We start from the raw sequence: 18,620 nt of genomic DNA, 5'->3' as shown, positions 1-18,620 counted from the left end.
GAATAAGGTATTTCTGTTTTAAAATTTTTATACATTTGCAACAATTTCTAAAAACCTGTTTTTGCTTTGTCATTATGGGGTATTGTGTGTAGATTGCTGAGTATTTAAAAAAACATGTCACAAAGTGTGGAAAGAGTCAAGGGGTCTGAAATCTTTCCAAAGGCAATATATATCAGGCTTGGATTCGCCTTGCCAAAAGGTTTTTCCCCAGGTGCATGAACAGTGATGACATTTACTGTGATGTCGATGGGAACCTATGGCCAAATGCTCAAGACAGTCTTGAGGCAAACTAGTGCCTGCTCAACATGAAATGTATTTTATAAATTTAATTTGTTTAATTTGATTACAGTAAACCTTTGTTGTAATTATATCTGATCAATACATTTATTTTTTTGGCATCAATGATTGTAAAAGATGTCTTCAATGATCACACCTTTGATCACACATGGGATAGAAATGATGGAAATGTGATTTTCTGTCAAATTTCATGTGTAGTGCAAGTGTATTGCCTAATATGAAAACAGTGTAATGTACTGTCATTTCAAAAGGCAATTTTGAAACATATAGCTTGCATTTTTTGCTATTGGATTATAACAACTAAATTGAGAAGGTGTCATGATGTGTTTTGGTGATTAAATCAATGTTCTCATGGTATTTCAGTTAAGTTATATTTTGGATCAATGGTTGTGTGGTAAAAGATGTCTCTGAACAAAATCAATGTACCATAAAAGGTTTTGAATTTAAGACCTGCAGCATTACATGTGTTACCAGTTTGGAGTTTTATACTAAACGTTTTGACAATTCACCACATACTTGTGAAAATAGCACCAAAGCATTTGATTTTTTTTAACAAACTTGCCAATGCAGCTCCTTCTTATCTTCTAATTGGAAGTGGGATCTGTTAAAACCAAACTGCGTATTGTTGGAGAGTAAGGTCCTGTGTGTAGCACTAGAAGAAAGTGTGTGTGAATGTGTGTGTCTGTGTTTGTAAGCATGCATGTGTGTATGCTCTATCTGTGTGGACTAGGGCTGTTATGGTGACCATGTTACTGCCATATCGGCGGTCACGAGTCATGACCACAGTCAAATTCGACATGACCGTTTAGTCACGGTAACTAGGCTTCTCCAAGCTCTGATGCTGCTGATGGTCATTAGTAGCCCACCAAACTTGCTAACTGCCTGGTACTCAGCACTCTATTGTCCCTCTAATTACTCTGACATCAATGCAAATGTAATCAAAAATCTAATCAAACACTTCATGAGAGCCCATGAGCTCATGTTGCGCAACATTTCTATAGGCAATGCAATTGTGTGAGAAAACAGAGGTTTGACAGCCTCTACTGATGGCCTCAGCTTTCTATAGGCTAGGCGTACTATATTTATTCCTCAATTTTCCTAATATTAAGCACATTGCTTCTCTTTACAACAGGAGTATAGACTACCTGGCTGGCATGAAAATGAATCCTTTCACTATTTAAATGCATAGATGACGTGTATTTTTTCCCCTTCCCCTGTTTCGAGACTGATGCATGATAATGGTCAATTCTAAATCGAAACTAATTTCACACATATATTATTTAGTAAAGTGCATTTGGAAAGTATTCAGACCCCTTGACCTTTCCACATTTTGTTACGTTGAAGCCTTATTTGAAAATGGTTCAAATAAAAATCCTGAACCTACACACAATACCCCATAATGACAAAGCGAAAACAGGTTTTTACAATTTTTTGCTAAGTTATAAAAAATTGAAAACAGACACCTTAATTACTAAAGTATTCAGACACTTTGCTATGAGATTAGAAATTGACCTCAGGTGCATCCTTTTTTCCATTGATCATCCTTGAGATGTTTCTACAACTTGGAGTCCACCTGTGGTAAATTCAATTGATTGGACATGACAATGAAAGGCACATTCCTGTCCACAGGTCACACAGTTGACAGTGCATGTCAGAGCAAAAACCAAGCAATAAGGTCGAAGGAGTTGTCTGTAGAGCTCCGAGACAGGATTATGTCGAGGCACAGATCTGGGGAAGGGTAGCAAAGAAGTTCTGCAGCATTGAAGGTCCCCAAAGAACACAGTGGCCTCCATCACTCTTAAATGTAAGACGTTTAGAACCACCAAGACACTTCCTAGAGCTGGGGCCTTGGTCAGGGAGGTGACCAAGAACCCGATGGTCACTCTGACAGAGCTCCAGAGTTCCTCTGTGGAGAAGGGAGAACCTTCCAGAAGGACAAAAATCTCTGCAGCACTCCACCAATCAGGCCTTTATGGTAGAGTGGCCAAATGAAAGCCACTCCTCAGTAAAAGGCACAGGACAGCACACTTGAAGTTTGCCAAAAGGCACCTAAAGGATTCTCTGGTTTGATGAAACCAAGATTGAACTCTTTGGCCTGAATGCCAAGTGTCACATCTGGAGGAAACCTGGCACCATCCCTACGGTGGAGCATGGTAGTGATAGCATCAGAGATCCTTGATGAAAACCTGCTCCAGAGCGCTCAGGACCTCAGACTGGGGTGAAGGTTCACCTTCCAACAGGACAACAACTCTAAGCACACAGCCAAGACAATGCAGGAGTGGCTTCGGGACAAGTATCCGAATGTCCTTGAGTGTCCCAGTCATAGCCCAGACTTGAACCCGATCGAACATCTCTGGAGAGACCTGAAAATAGCTGTGCAGCGACACTCCCCATCCAACCTGACAGAGCATGAGAGGATCTGCAGAGAAGAATGGGAGAAACTCCCCAAATACAGGTGTGACAAGCTTGTAGCGTCATACCCACGAAAACTTGAGGCTGCCAAAGGTGATTCAACAATGTACTGAGTAAAGGGTCTGAAGACTTATGTGATATTTCAGTTTTTTATTTGTAATAAATTAGCACATTTTTCGAATAACCTGTTTTTGATTTGTCATTATGCGGGCTTTTGTGTAGATTGATGAGGGGGGGAAATTATTTAATCTATTTTAGAATAAGGCTGTAGCATAACAAAATGTGGAAAAAGTCAAGGGGTCTGAATACATTCCGAAGACACTATATATGTAAAGACCAGATTAAATCCAGAATAGTCGGATGGGTGGCAATATTAGTCTATCACTTATTATATATGAATTGTTTATTATCACTTATGAATGATGGCCAGCTTGTGTGCTGTAAGGCAAGAAACAGAGCATGCCTTTTTTTTGAAACTTTTTCAAATCAGTCACACACCTCATGTAGCCCGTCCCTAAGGCCTATGTTTTTATAAGGTTTGTATCACAACTAAAATGGCCAAATAACTTCTTAAAACTAAGCACATTAATTCACTTTACAACCGGCGTAGAGCCTAACTGGCATACATAGGTGGTGCAAGAGTTTCAAGTTTTGGAAAGATCATTTTCACCATAAAAAAATGCATCTGCATTATCTTATTTGCGGTCACTTTTGAGGATGGGGTTTTCCCGCTATTTTGGAACATTCACAGGTATAGCCTACTGCCGTGTGCACATTGCTGCGCTTATAATGTGAAGAAACAAACTAATAATTTATCAACATTTAAACCTAAATGTTCTGATCTGTTGCGTCAGCATCATTGCTTTTAAAATGTTTTTTGATGCTAGTAGTAGTATTCATTTGGAATCTATCGCATCCCACAACTATCCCAGACTATTTTTGGAATATTATTTATTGCACAGAAGAATAGGTTAACTTTTGTTCTATTTTATGGATAGTAGATTGACATATGCTAGTGCTTTTGATGTTCGTTAGGCCTACTCATCTTGTTGGCCGACGAAAAGTAAATGTGGACAGTTCTTTCAACATCTTCAATATGCGCCTTGGAATTCGATAAGGATGTGCTCAGTTGCCTCCCCGATGTGTCTATCTTCCCGTGTAGCCTGTGAGAAGGTCCCAAGATGCTGTGAGAAGGACCCTATCATGTGACGGCATGGGCTAATAAAAATTGAGATATCTGTTAGAGCCATGTGAGTGAGAGGTACTTCCGAGCACGCAGCCAGGAGAAGGGAATTATAATTATTATATTTAGCCCAAGGGCACAAAAGCAACTGGTCGCAAAAGGCATGTCTTTTTTTGTGGGCATGACGGCACCATAAAGGAGGTGCCGCTGCGAAATTCAAGGCATTATTATGTGCTTGTCAAATTGTGAATGAGAGATTGATGAAGTGTGTGCAGCCTGCGCAAAAAAAATAAGCAGAGCTCATGTCTTTCATGCAACTTTTTCAAATCATCATTAGAGGCGCATCATGCGGCCTTCGAATGTATTAAAAATCAAAACATATAGCCCAATGTTTGTATCACAACTAAAGTTGCATAAATAACTCTAAATTAAGCACATAGGAGGACCTGTTTACTCCTATATGAATAGCCGCATGCGCGCACTCCCTCAAATCATTTTGAGAAAATATCCTTTCTATTTTATTCAGCTACATTTAATTGTATTCTTCATACTATAAAGAAATGCCAGGGAATTCTAAGCAAATCTTGTCAGCTAAATGAACTTGTGTAGCCCACAGCCATATGGCATAGCCAGATCAGGGCCTAACATACAGATATCTCAGAGTATGCTATTCTGTTCTTCTGAAATAGACTACATTTTCTTCATATCATGTTTCTTTAGGCCGATCTAAAATAAATAATGCATTTATTGTGATGGTGTAGGCTATATTAAATGTATTTATTAGACTTTTAAAATTGTAGATGTTCCAAAGGTCTGCAGCAGTGGCTTGTGTTGAAGCCAGGAGATGCTAAATGTGTTTATTTTAATTTAATTTTAATTTCACCTTTATTTAACCTTCTCATTTACAACTGCGACCTGGCCAAGATAGAGCAAAGCAGTGCGACATAAACAAAGTTACACATGGGATAAACAAACATACAGTCAATAACACAATAAGAAAAATATACGGTGTGTGCAAATGAAGTAAGGAGGTAAGGCAATAAATAGGCCAATAGTGGCGAAGTAATTACAATTTAGCAATTTACATTGGAGTTGTTCATGTTTATTAACGGTCAATTACCGTGAGACGGCAGTTGTTTGCTTGAAATTCACCGATTTACAAAATGTAATGACTGTCACAGCCCTAGTGTGGACAGTACAGCATGTCCCCCTGCTATGAAGATTGAGCCAGTCAAGCCTCCTTGAAAGAGAAAGTGCAGTGACTGCAGTCAGACCACTTTGGTCAAGAACATGGGCTTAAAACACACACACAGATCACGAGTGGTTACAGTCCTCACAAAAGGCAGTGAAAATGCATGGGAACGCAGTGATGTCGGAGGAATAATCTGCTAACCGTATCTGGGCCACTGCAGCTAGGGGTGGAGGAACAGAGGAACCTCAGCTACAAAGGGAGCTAGGCTCTGTCACAATGGATGGCTGAGTGGGAAGGAAGAACTGAGAAGAGGAGGGGGGAGGAGAGGAAAGCGGAGAAAGGAGGGGGGGGGTTGGATTGCCGTCACCACATTAGTTGTAGTTCTGACTAACTGAGAGAATGGCTATGCCAACAGCAGCGTTGACTTGAATCACTCCAGCTGACACTGAGAATTCTTTGCATCCTAGAAAAAAAGGATTAGTCCCCAACCCGGCAACAAGGTTGTCTTAGTCTGTGTCCCAAATTACATATGAATAGGGTGCCATTTGGGATACACCCGGAGACGACCATTAATCAGATCCGTCACACTCCTAGTGAATATGAACAGGAAGTCAACCTGCAGTGAACAACCTGAGATGATACAGGGAGAGGGCGTCAGTACAGTATGTACTGCAGACAGTAGCTGTTCACTCTCAGCCCATCTACTGGTGAAAACGGAGAGTGAGAAAGATCCCTAAAGCTCCAAATCTTATCAGTTTAGTGCAGAGAGGGAGGAAAGTTGGACGGTTGCAGCATGCTTAGTACAGAATTTTGGAGAGTTTGTAGGAATATGCATGGGCTGATCTGAGGAACATACAGTCATAAGTAAATGTTAGATCCATGTTAATCTGTGTTTCAGATTTATTGTGAAGATGAATTTAAAAAATAAAAAATACTTTGCCCCAACAAGTGATTAAACATTATGTTTCTTTAATCAACAGATTGCCAACAGAGGGAAAAGTAAATTCCTTAGGCTGAGTGATAACAGACAAATCTACATCAATAGATAATGCATGATGTCATTTGATCTAATAAACTGTGATTGAATAATACCATTTTTACAAGTAAAATGAACAGTTTCTTGGGACATTGACACAGGACAGATTCCAAGTTGCATGTTTAAGGCACTCTTAATCTTAATCTAGGATTAAATATGGGATTCTAGGATCAGATCCAGGAGTTTGAAACAATCCGTTTTTTGCTTTTACGCATTTATTTTAAAGCATGTGCTCCAGACTTTAACAGTTGTTACAAATGACGGTGGGGAGCTTTCAGTTTTTAGAAAGGGTTTGGACAGCTGAAAACTCTACACAATGACATCACCTCGTCTAGAGAGTATGCATATAATATCAAGGGATCTGTGACATTTACTGATTCTATGCTCAAAGGTCATAGTCAGAGACTGGTAGCAGGAACAGAAGTCATACAATATTATTACCTACAGTTTCACTAGGGTGATGGGAGGTGTTGGGTTTGCGCCAGACATAGTGTTTTCCTTGATGGCCAAAAAGCTAAATTTTAGTCTCATCTGACCAGAGTACCTTCTTCTATATGTTTGGGGAGTCTCCCACATCCCTTTTGGCGAACATCAAACGTTTTTGCTTATTTTTTTCATAAAGCAAAGGCTTTTTTTCTGGCCACTCTTCCGTAAAGCCCAGCTCCGTAGAGTGTATGGCTTAAAGTCGTCCTATGGACAGATACTCTAATCTCCGCTGTGGAGCTTTGCAGCTCCTTCAGGGTTATCTTTGGTCTCTTTGTTGCCTCTCTGATTAATGCCCTCTTTGCCTGGTCCGTGAGTTTTGGTGGGCGGCCCTCTCTTGGCAGGTTTGTTGTGGTGCCATATTCTTTCCATTTTTTTATAATGTATTTAATGGTGCTCTGTGGGATGTTCAAAGTGTCTGATATTTTTTTATAACCCAACCCTGATCTGTACTTCTCCACAACTTTGTCCCTGACCTGTTTGGAGAGCTTTGTGGGGTTGCAGACTTTGGGGCCTTTCAGAACAGGTGTATATATCCTCAGATCATGTGACACTTTGATTGCACACAGGTGGACTTTATTTAACTAATTACGTGACTTCTGAAGGTAATTGGTTGCACCAGATCTTATTTAGGTGCTTCATAGCAAAGGGGGTGAAAAAAGTACTTTTTTTCATTTCACTTCACCAATTTGGACTATTTTGTGTATGTCCATTACATGAAATCCAAATAAAAATCAGTTTAGATTACAGGTTGTAATGCAACAAAATAGGAAAAACGCCGAGGGGGATGAATACTTTTGCAAGGCACTGTAGAGGGATGGCCACTCCACCGTCTAGTTGTGCAGTATTGTCTGGTCACTGCTGCGTTTTACACACTGAAATGATATCTACCAGTCAAGACAATTCTACAATTCTACTAAAAACATGACCTTGTGAATAATTTCTCATTTATATATACACACTGTGTACTTCGCTATTCTGTGTTTAATGTGGTGATACAAAGGAATAAAAAATATTAATATCTGCAAAGCTTTTTTAAATCCCCCCATGAAAAAAATAAATGTAGTGTATTTAATCTTTCTATGACGTCAGGCACTCCCACGCTGCTATTCATTTTAGGCTGCAAAGTGAGGCCCTGCCTAAATGTAACTGATGATGCATGTTGTATTTACCTTAATAATACAGTATTGCCAGTGTGGGAGTAATGTCTTATTGCACATAGTCGAAGACTAGCTATACAGTTGAAGACCAGCTCAGTCAAAATCATGGACTATCCACAGGCCTTCCTAGTCCTATAAGAGTGTATATCCTACATTAAAATTTTCTAGTTTTAATGTCACACATGCACAAGTACAGTGAAATGCCTTTCTTGCAAGCTCTAAACCCAACAATGCAGTAATCAATAACAATGTAATACTAAAAATAATATAAGTTCGAACAAGAAATAAAAAATATCCTTGTATCGTGATGAAAGTTAATTATTCTACAAAGACCAAGAGATCTTAGTGTGACTCATCGTTCAGTCTGTTTCTATGTTGAGAAGAGAATCTATTGGCTCATCCACAGACAGGCAGGTATGTGAGGTAATGGAGTGTCCCACATGTGGCAGCAGGCAGGCTCAGGTTAGAGCTGATGTGATTAATCTTGTCTATTACAAGGGTGTAACTCTATGTCCAGTTTGTCTGGAGAGATAAGAGATAGTGGTGAGAATCCTTTCAGATTTTAATTTAGGCTACACTCTTAGAAAAAAGGGTTCCAAAAGGGTTCTTCAGCTGTCCCCATAGGAGAGAACCCTTTTTGGTTCCAGGAAGAACACTTTTGGGTTCCATGTAGAACCCATTCCACAGAGGGTTCTACATGGAACCCAAAAGGGTTCTACCTGGAACCAAAAATGGTTCTTCATATGGAACTCCTATGAGAACAACAGAAAAACCCTTTTAGGTTCTAGATAGCATCTTTTTTTCTAAGCGAGTATGTTCTCTTAATATGCTATTGGGGAATAACAGCTCAACTATGAGATGCAAAGCTCTTGTGACCCATCTAGTCCTAATTAAGAAGATGAATGTGTTTTAAACTAATAAGTACTAAGGGAGTGAGAAGCATTAGGAATTAGTCTTTGGGGACTGGGGGGGTCCTTAGTTTCCTTTGGAATAGCTCTAACCACAACTGACTCTTTAAACTTGGAGAGGGCATTTTATTTGATGGCCGTGGCTTACGGAAAATTCCTTACGGAGGAGGGAAGCATGTCTGTGTGGAAGTGATAGAGTCGTTCTGCATAATTTCCTCAGTGCTTGTCTCTCTGTGGTGGATCAGAGAGAGAGAGCGAGCTGCTACCTCTCAGGGGAGCGTCTCAGTCACCATTCATGTTCTCTTCCTCTCTTATTTTTGGATACAGCGTGTTTGCATAAAGTCAGAGAACTAGGCTACAGCTGCATCACGTCCTGTCTTTGTCATTATTTAACTGAATGAGTATTCACCATGTAGCCTAGCTAGACAATGTTTTCAGGTGTTAAGTTTCGTTCTTGGTCCTGGAGTTGGTTGAAGGAAAGGAAGCATTATGGTATTAGCTGCTCAAGGGTCAAAGGAGCTACAGGCAAATTCTTCCTCAAAGTAAACCTTGCTTTCGGACTCAGTTGTAAGGCTATAAGTTTTTCTGACATTGGATATTGCATGGCAAATCTCTTGAATTTTCTGTTGATGTTGCATGTCAATATTTGGGAAATGTATGTCAGGAAGTGGCAGTATGGTCGGGCTGCTTAGTTTACAGACTCCCTAAATGTAGTAAACTATTTATAGTCTGCCAGCCTGACTGCCTTCTACGTGTCAAAGCCCACCCTCAGTTTCTAATAGTTACGGTGGTGACCCAGACTATGACATCCCCAGGAGAGGCACATATTCTTTCTCACTCTTAGTCATCCAGCAGAGACTAAGAGACCTATTGATCCTGAAATCCCAGTGCACTTCCCCATGGGTCCTTGAGGGCCAGCTTTCTGACAGATCTTCTCCGGATGTTCAGTAAACGCCCAACATAACCCCACAAACTCCCCCACTGAATAAACAGCTGTCAGAGAGAAAGTGCATGGCTGTGTGTTCTCATTCCCACATTCTTCTCCTGCTGGTACTGAACCAAATCATCAATGTGCAGTGCGCAACTCATCTAGCTAGCAGATATGTGTTTTGGGTTTTTATGCTGGATGTAACATTTTGTGGGGTTATTTAGTATGTTGTGGAACTTGTGGGTCAATAATCCCTTTTCATTAGTTTCTATAGTTCGCAGGTAGCTCACCTTGTGAGGTTAGCTGTGAGAATAGCTTTCGCATTTTACATACTGACCTATTGCATGTTACTTCTGTCTGATATTGACTAATTGTATTGTTTATGGGATGATTAACAAACCCACTAATGATGTAAGTGATGACTTACCCCCATGAATGATGTTAATTGCATCAGTAATTGCTACATGAATCATGAACATTCATTAGCAAAAGGTGGTTAGAGATGCCTGTAGAGCAGAGTACGGGGAAAGGAATTAGAATAACTGATACAGGATAGAGATACAGTTCGGAATACCTTTTCACCATTGTATTTCAACGATATCCAAGAACCACATTCTACTATATCCGATAACCACATATCCGTCGCTATTGTTTATTCACAAAGCTTATCAAGGAAATGTACAGTTGAAGTCGGAAGTTTACATACACTTTAGGTTGGAGTCATTAAAACTTGTTTTTCAACCACTCCACAAATTTCTTGTTAACAAACAATAGTTTTGGCAAGTCGGTTAGGACATCGACTTCGTGCATGACACAAGTCATTTTTCCAACAATTGTTTACAGACAGATTATTTCACTTATAATTCACTGTATCACAATTCCAGTGGGTCTGAAGTTTACATACACTAAGTTGACTGTGCCTTTAAACAGCTTGTAAAATTCCAGAAAATGATTTCATGGCTTTAGAAGCGTCTGATAGGCTAATTGACATAATTTCAGTCAATCGGAGGTGTACCTGTGGATGTATTTCAAGGCCTACCTTCAAACTCAGTGCCTCTTTGCTTGACATCATGGGAAAATCAAAAGAAATCAGCCAAGACATCAGAAAGAAAATTGTAGACCTCCACAAGTCTGGTTCATCCTTGGGAGCAATTTCCAAACACCTGAAGGTACCACGTTCATCTGTACAAACAATAGTATGCAAGTCTAAACACCATGTGACCACGCAGCCGTCATACAGCTCAGGATGGAGACGCGTTCTGTCTCCTAGAGATGAACGTACTTTGGTGCAAAAAGTGCAAATCAATCCCAGAACAACAGCAAAGGACCTTGTGAAGATGCTGGAGGAAACAGGTACAAAAGCATCTATATCCACAGTAAAAACGAGTCCTATATCGACATAACCTGAAAGACCGCTCAGCAAGGAAAAAGCCACTGCTCCAAAACCGCCATTAAAAAGCCAGACTATGGTTTGCAACTGCACATGGGGACAAAGATCGTACTTTTTGGAGAAATGTTCTCTGGTCTGATGAAACAAAAATAGAACTGTTTGGGCATAATGACCATCGTTATGTTTGGAGGAAAAAGGGGGAGGCCTGCAAGCCGAAGAACAACATCCCAACCTGGGAAGCACTGGGGGTGGCAGCATCATGTCGTGGGGATGCTTTGCTGCAGGAGGGTCTGGTGCACTTCACAAAATAGATAGAATCATGAGGCAGGAAAATTACGTTGATATATTGAAACAATATCTCAAGACATCAGTCAGGAATTTAAAGCTTGGTCGCAAATGTGTCTTCCAAATGAACAATGACCCCAAGCATACTTCCAAAGTTGTCGCAAAATGGCTTGACAACAAAGTCAAGGTATTGGAGTGGCCATCACAAAGCCCTGACCTCAATCCTATAGAACATTTGTGGGAAGAACTGAAAAAGTGTGTACGAGCAAGGCCTACAATCCTGACTCAGTTACACCAGCTCTGTCAGGGGGAATGGGCCAACATTCACCCAACTTATTGTGGGAAGCTTGTGGAAGGCTACCCGAAACGTTTGACCCAAGTTAAACAATTTAAAGGCAATGCTACCAAATACTAATTGAGTGTATGTAAACTTCTGACCCACTGGGAATGTGATGAAAGAAATAAAAGCTGAAATATTATTCTGACATTTCACATTCTTAAAATAAAGTGATGATCCTATATGACCTAAGACAGGGAATTTTTACCAGGATTAAATGTCAGGAATTGTGAAAAACTGAGTTTAAATGTATTTGGTTAAGGTGTATGTAAACTTCCGACTTCAACTGTATGTAAAATATGAAAATCATTGTCAGGTAAATTATAGGCAAAGATTTGCATTCGACATGCAAACGCATTCTTAGTGTGTGTTTGTCAGAGTGGTTGGATAAGCCAATTTCAAGTCAGCAACTTTGATTCTTAGTGTTCGATTGCAGAAGAAAATCTCTTTTTTTTTTGCCAGTCAAGAGTGACGAATTAACTCTGACAAACAAATTAGTTTGTGAAACAACAGTGCCACAAATCACTTGTGTGCAGATGATGAAGTGCTGCCTGTAATATCAACCCTGAGGAGAGAGAGAGACCATTATCAACATCTGACTACTTTCAGCACAACGATCACCAGCAGCTGCATTCAGTTCCGTTCTGCTTTAAACTGCTCTGCCTGCCGCATTTCTCTCTCTCTCTGCCTCCTTTCTCCTCACCAACTAATAGCCTAAAATTACATTTTAATTAACTTTGAATGTTACCCACCTTATGCTTTCCTGAGGCCATTGCTAAGCTGTTCTTTAAACCGCCACCGCCACGGGAGGTTTAATTTCAAACACTTCCCAACAACCGACATACCGAGGCTTCTGTGTGATTTCACAATCACTCAGATTGTCACATAACACAGAAGCGAAAGCACAGAGGATAAGTGTTACGAGACGGCCATATTGCAACAGCTTAAAGCAGGAGGCCACTCAGGGCAGAGAACAAGTGGATGAATCTCCTTCCGCTTCCCTTCCCGTGTTCTGACATAGCACACAACAAGAGCTTCTATTACTACTAACCCCAAAGTCTATCGGAAGTTTACTTTTAAACACAACCCCAATCTCTTCACCTTAACACCCTCATCCAATCTTTCCTGTGCCATAGTAGCAGACCTTCAATCTCCCAGTGAAATTCAACCCGTGTCCCTTTAAATCTGAACATATTGCATTATCCACCCGCAGTCATTTGTTCCCCCAACCCCTTAGGCAATGGCATACATTAAGGGCCCTGGCTGCTCTGCTCTACTGCTCCTCACCGATCCTCTGCTGTATCTTCTCATACTGGTTTAATATTCCCCAGCTTATTCCAGGGTCCTGGTGACTGGGGCTGGGGCTGCAGCAGAGGGAGGGAGGGAGGGAGGGAGGGAGGGAGGGAGGGAGAGAGAGAGAGGAAGCTGCCTCATCACATGAGGTAATTGATAGAGGCTCATAACTAATCCTCATCAATCATAGAGCCTTGATGCTGGCAATCAGGCATAACAATAAGGGCTGCAAATGGCTGACAATTGAATTAGCCCTCTGCTCTTTATGCATTTTGACAGCCATGTAACTCTCCACATATTAGTGAAAAGAGGGAGATAGGGAGTCTACTTCCCACCTTGTCAAACATGATTTTTACATTAAGTATGAATTAAAGAAATTAAGTGTGGTAGAATAGATCTGGTCAAAGCACGACATGAGAGGGTAGGTTGGGGGGAATGTTGCAGTTACAGAGATAAAAGGTTTTATATACACTGCTCAAAAAAATAAAGGGAACACTTAAACAACACAATGTAACTCCAAGTCAATCACACTTCTGTGAAATCAAACTGTCCACTTAGGAAGCAACACTGATTGACAATAAATTTCACATGCTGTTGTGCAAATGGAATAGACAAAAGGTGGAAATTATAGGCAATTAGCAAGACACCCCCCAAAACAGGAGTGATTCTGCAGGTGGTGACCACAGACCACTTCTCCGTTCCTATGCTTCCTGGCTGATGTTTTGGTCACTTTTGAATGCTGGCGGTGCTCTCACTCTAGTGGTAGCATGAGATGGAGTCTACAACCCACACAAGTGGCTCAGGTAGTGCAGTTCATCCAGGATGGCACATCAATGCGAACTGTGGCAAAAAGGTTTGCTGTGTCTGTCAGCGTAGTGTCCAGAGCATGCAGGCGCTACCAGGAGACAGGCCAGTACATCAGGAGACGTGGAGGAGGCCGTAGGAGGGCAACAACCCAGCAGCAGGACCGCTACCTCCGACTTTGTGCAAGGAGGTGCACTGCCAGCGCCCTGCAAAATGACCTCCAGCAGGCCACAAATGTGCATGTGTCTGCTCAAACGGTCAGAAACAGACTCCATGAGGGTGGTATGAGGGCCCGACGTCCACAGGTGGGGGTTGTGCTTACAGCCCAACACCGTGCAGGACGTTTGGCATTTGCCAGAGAACATCAAGATTGGCAAATTCGCCACTGGCGCCCTGTGCTCTTCACAGATGAAAGCAGGTTCACACTGAGCACATGAGCACATGTGACAGACGTGACAAAGTCTGGAGACGCCGTGGAGAACGTTCTGCTGCCTGCAACATCCTCCAGCATGACCGGTTTGGCGATGGGTCAGTCATGGTGTGGGGTGGCATTTCTTTGTGGGGCCGCACAGCCCTCCATGTGCTCGCCAGAGGTAGCCTGACTGCCATTAGGTACCGAGATGAGATCCTCAGACCCCTTGTGAGACCATATGCTGACACATGCACATTTGTGGCCTGCTGGAGGTCATTTTGCAGGGCTCTGGCAGTGCACCTCCTTGCACAAAGTCGGAGGTAGCGGTCCTGCTGCTGGGTATTTGCCCTCCTACGGCCTCCTCCACGTCTCCTGATGTACTGGCCTGTCTCCTGGTAGCGCCTGCATGCTCTGGACACTACGCTGACAGACACAGCAAACCTTTTTGCCACAGTTCGCATTGATGTGCCATCCTGGATGAACTGCACTACCTGAGCCACTTGTGTGGGTTGTAGACTCCGTCTCATGCTACCACTAGAGTGAGAGCACCGCCAGCATTCAAAAGTGACCAAAACATGAGCCAGGAAGCATAGGAACTGAGAAGTGGTCTGTGGTCACCACCTGCAGAATCACTCCTGTTTTGGGGGGTGTCTTGCTAACTGCCTATAATTTCCACCTTTTGTCTATTCCATTTGCACAACAGCATGTGAAATTTATTGTCAATCAGTGTTGCTTCCTAAGTGGACAGTTTGATTTCACAGAAGTGTGATTGACTTGGAGTTACATTGTGTTTTTTAAGTGTTCCCTTTATTTTTTTGAGCAGTGTACATTTTAATTATAGGCATACACAGTTTGAGTTTTCGTGTGCACTATTTTGCACGGCATAACCATAGATATAGAACATGAGTAAACAAAACATTAGGAACACCTTCCAAGTGTTGAGTTGCCCCCTCTTCTGCCCTCAGAACAGCCTCAATTCATAGGGGCATGGACTCTACAAGGTGTCAAAAGCATTCCACAGGGATGCTCACTCATGTTGACTCTAATGCTTCCCACAGTTTTGTATTTAACTAGGCAAGTCAGTTAAGAACAAATTATTATTTACATTGACGGCCTACCGGAGAACAGTGGGTTGTTCAGGGGTAGAACGACAGATCTTTACCTTGTCAGCTCTAGGATTTGATCCAGCAACCTTTCTTTTACTGTCCCAATGCTCTAACCACTAGGCTACCTGCCACCCCTGAATGTCCTTTGGGTGGTGGACTATTCTTGATACACACAGGAAACTGTTGAGCTTGAAAAACCCAGCAGCGTTGCAGTTCTTGACACACTCAAACCGGTGCACTTGGCACCTACTACCATACCCCTTTCAAAGGCACATAAATCTTTTGTCTTGCCCATTCACTCTCTGAATGCCACACATACACAATCCATGTCTCAATTGTCTCAAGGTTTAAAAATATTTATTTTACCTGTATCCTCCCCATCATCTACACTGATTGAAGTGTATTTAACAGGTGACATCAATAAGGGATCATAGCTTTCACCTGGATTCACCTGGTCAGTCTATGTCAATGAAAGAGAAAGTGTTCTTAATGTTTTGTACACTCAGTGTATAGCTCTACGGACTTAACCATGTGACCTCCATGTGCTGCACTCAAGCACCTGGTCTTTAGCCTATTATAATCGCTTGATGGCAGCAAAGTAGTTTGCACTATCACACTCCACTGTATAATGCACTCAGTAAACCCAGGATGGTAGTACAATGATTTGACATGCCCATATGCACACATCCGAAGCTATTTGCTATTTTATGAGATGCAGCTGGAATCTAAGTTGTCCTAAGTGTGTGCGTGTACATATACATTTGAGTGCGTGTGGTATGTGTGTGTGGGTAGTGATTCCGATCGTTACAAGCATTTGGGGACATTGAGGGAGATTGGGAATAGAAAGAATCACAGCACACACCATAAGTTTGGCTCATCTGAGAAATCAACACTGCATTCAAAGTCATTACATCCTCTTTTTGCTGGCAGTTTACAAGTTTCTGTTATGGAGTCTCATCAAAGATAACATCTAATGATCAAAGCCAATGATGCTTGTCTGTGTGAATAACGATGTTGCCAGAACAGCTTGTGCTGTGTTACATCCTAGGGCTAGGGGGACTGGTGATGTGTAATCAGGGAAAGGTTATTTTTTGACCTTGGGTTGAAGCTGGAGCTTATCTCAAATTGTGCTCATAGCTCCTTCTTCAGATCAAAGGGCTGTGAAGGACAGTTGAAAAAGCCATTTCACTGTGGTATCTCTGTATGAACTACTGTAATGTAGCTGGCCAAATGAGCGTGGAGGAATTCAAGTGTCAGAGTATTTACTCTAGCTATGACTTCAGGATTTCTGATTGCACAACTTGCTCGGTGTGACCCCTGTGGCATCTGAACTGAAAATAACCTTAATTGATTTAACTTTTTAAAATGGAAAAATAGACAGTGCATTGTTTAATGAGACACCTCTAATAAATCTTAATGAAATTACCATTTCTGTTTGTTTTCTTTTGTCATTTCCAGTGGACTGTATTGGTGTGAAGGCTAACACACAGGGATTCCAATGCCTTCCAAACAACAATCTACGATGGGGAATTGAAGAGGGTGAGTAGGATTATGAACTGTTAATCAAGTGTTTGCTTTGCTTTTATTGACATGCCTACAGAAATCTATACTGCCCTACAAAGGCAAAATGCAGTAACTACGCCAACAGTGAAACTGACAAAAACGACTTTAACGTTTTTTTGATAGCCAGTCAAATATGTTGTAGGTAGATAAGTGATAATGCACTGATGTATCATCTTATTATGAAGTCATTTTAATGCATATTGACCATGACCACTGATTTGACCTATGACCCCTAAAATGCAGATACAAAACTCTGCCATTGTATGACCTTAAACAACTACAGTGCATTCGGAAATTATTCAGATCCCTTGACTTTTTACACATTTTGTTACGTTACAGCCTTATTCTAAAATGGTTTAAATAAAACATGTTCCTCAATCTACACACAATACCCCATAATGACAAAGCAAAAACAGGTTTTTAGAAATTTTTGCAAATGTATTAAAAATAAAAACAGACATACCTTATTTACATAAGTATTCATACCCTTTGCTATGAGAGTTGAACTTGAGCACAGGTGCATCCTGTTTCCATTGATCATCCTTGAGATGTTTCTACAACTTGATTGGAGCACCTGTGGTAAATTCAATTGATTAGACATGAGTTGGAATGGCACACACCTGTCTATATAAGGTTCTACAGTTGACAGTTCATGTCATAACAAAAACCAAGCCATGAGGTCAAAAGAATCGTCCGTAGAGCTCCGAGACAGGATTGTGTCGAGACACAGATCTGGGGAAGGGTACCAAAAAATGTATGCAGCATTGGAGGTCCCTAAGAACAGAGTGGCCTCCATCATTCTTAAATGGAAGATGTTTGGAACCACCAAGACCGTTCCTAGAGCTGGCCGCCCAGCCAAACTGAGCAATCAGGAGAGAAGGGCCTTGGTCACTCTGACAGAGCTCCAGAGTTCTCTGTAGAGATGGTAGAAGCTTCCAGAAAGACAACCATCTCTGCAGCACTCCACCAAATAGGTCTTTATGGTAGAGTGGCCAGACAGAAGCCACTCTTCAGTAAAAGGCACATGACAGCCCACTTGGAGTTTGCCAAAAGGTACCTAAAGGATTCTCAGACCCTGAGAAACAAGATTCTCTGGTCTGATGAAACCAAGATTGAATTCTTTGGCCTGAATGCCAAGCGTCACGTCTGGAGGAAACCTGAAACCATCCCTACATTGAAGCATGGTGGTGTCAGAATCATGCTGTGGGGATATTTTTTAGCAGCAGAGCAAAGTCCAGAAAGATCCTTGATGAAAACCTGCTCAGGACCACAGACTGGGGCGAAGGTTCACCTTCCAACAGGATAACAAGCCTAAGCACACAGCCAAGACAACGCAGGAGTGGCTTTGGGACAAGTCTCTGAATGTCCCTGAGTGGCCCAGCCAGAGCCCGGACTTGAAACCGATCGAACATCTCTGGAGAGACCTGAAAATATCTGTGTAGCGATGCTCCCCATCCAACCTGACAGAGCTTGAGAGGATTTGCAGAGAAGAATGGGAGAAACTCCCCAAATACAGGTGTGCCAACATTGTAGTGTCATACCCAAGAAGACTCAAGGCTGTAATTGCTGCCAAAGGTGCTTCAACAAAGTACTGAGTAAAGGGTCTGAAGATGTGTTTTTGCTTTGTCATTATGGGGTATTGTGTGTAGATTGATGAGGGGAAAAAAACAATTGAATTAATTTTAGAATAATGCTGTAACATAACACAATGTGGAAAAAGTCAAGAGGTCTGAATACTTTCTGAATGCACTGTATATGGGTAATGCAAAAGCAAAGTACAATATCTACAATGTAATTGTGTTTTTCCAAATTTCTTGTTGTTTTTCTGTTT

The 18,620-nt window shown here is 41.5% G+C and overlaps 1 protein-coding gene across 6 annotated transcripts in view; it reads left to right on the top strand.

The window, feature by feature from the left end:
- The window catches only part of LOC129814071 (disks large-associated protein 1-like), a 112,979-nt gene that overhangs the window by 20,365 nt on the left and 73,994 nt on the right, over window positions 1-18,620 (top strand). For all 6 annotated transcript variants that reach the window (XR_008753227.1, XM_055866851.1, XM_055866849.1 and 3 more), the window contains exon 2: window positions 16,685-16,765. The gene's annotated coding sequence lies outside the window, so the exon portion shown is untranslated. The remainder of the gene's footprint in view (window positions 1-16,684; window positions 16,766-18,620) is intronic.

Source organism: Salvelinus fontinalis, chromosome 17 (assembly GCF_029448725.1).
Source record: "Salvelinus fontinalis isolate EN_2023a chromosome 17, ASM2944872v1, whole genome shotgun sequence".
NCBI classification, from domain to species: Eukaryota; Metazoa; Chordata; class Actinopteri; order Salmoniformes; family Salmonidae; genus Salvelinus; species Salvelinus fontinalis.
Note: the sequence above shows the minus strand (reverse complement) of the source record. Positions and strands in the feature narration are given on the sequence as shown.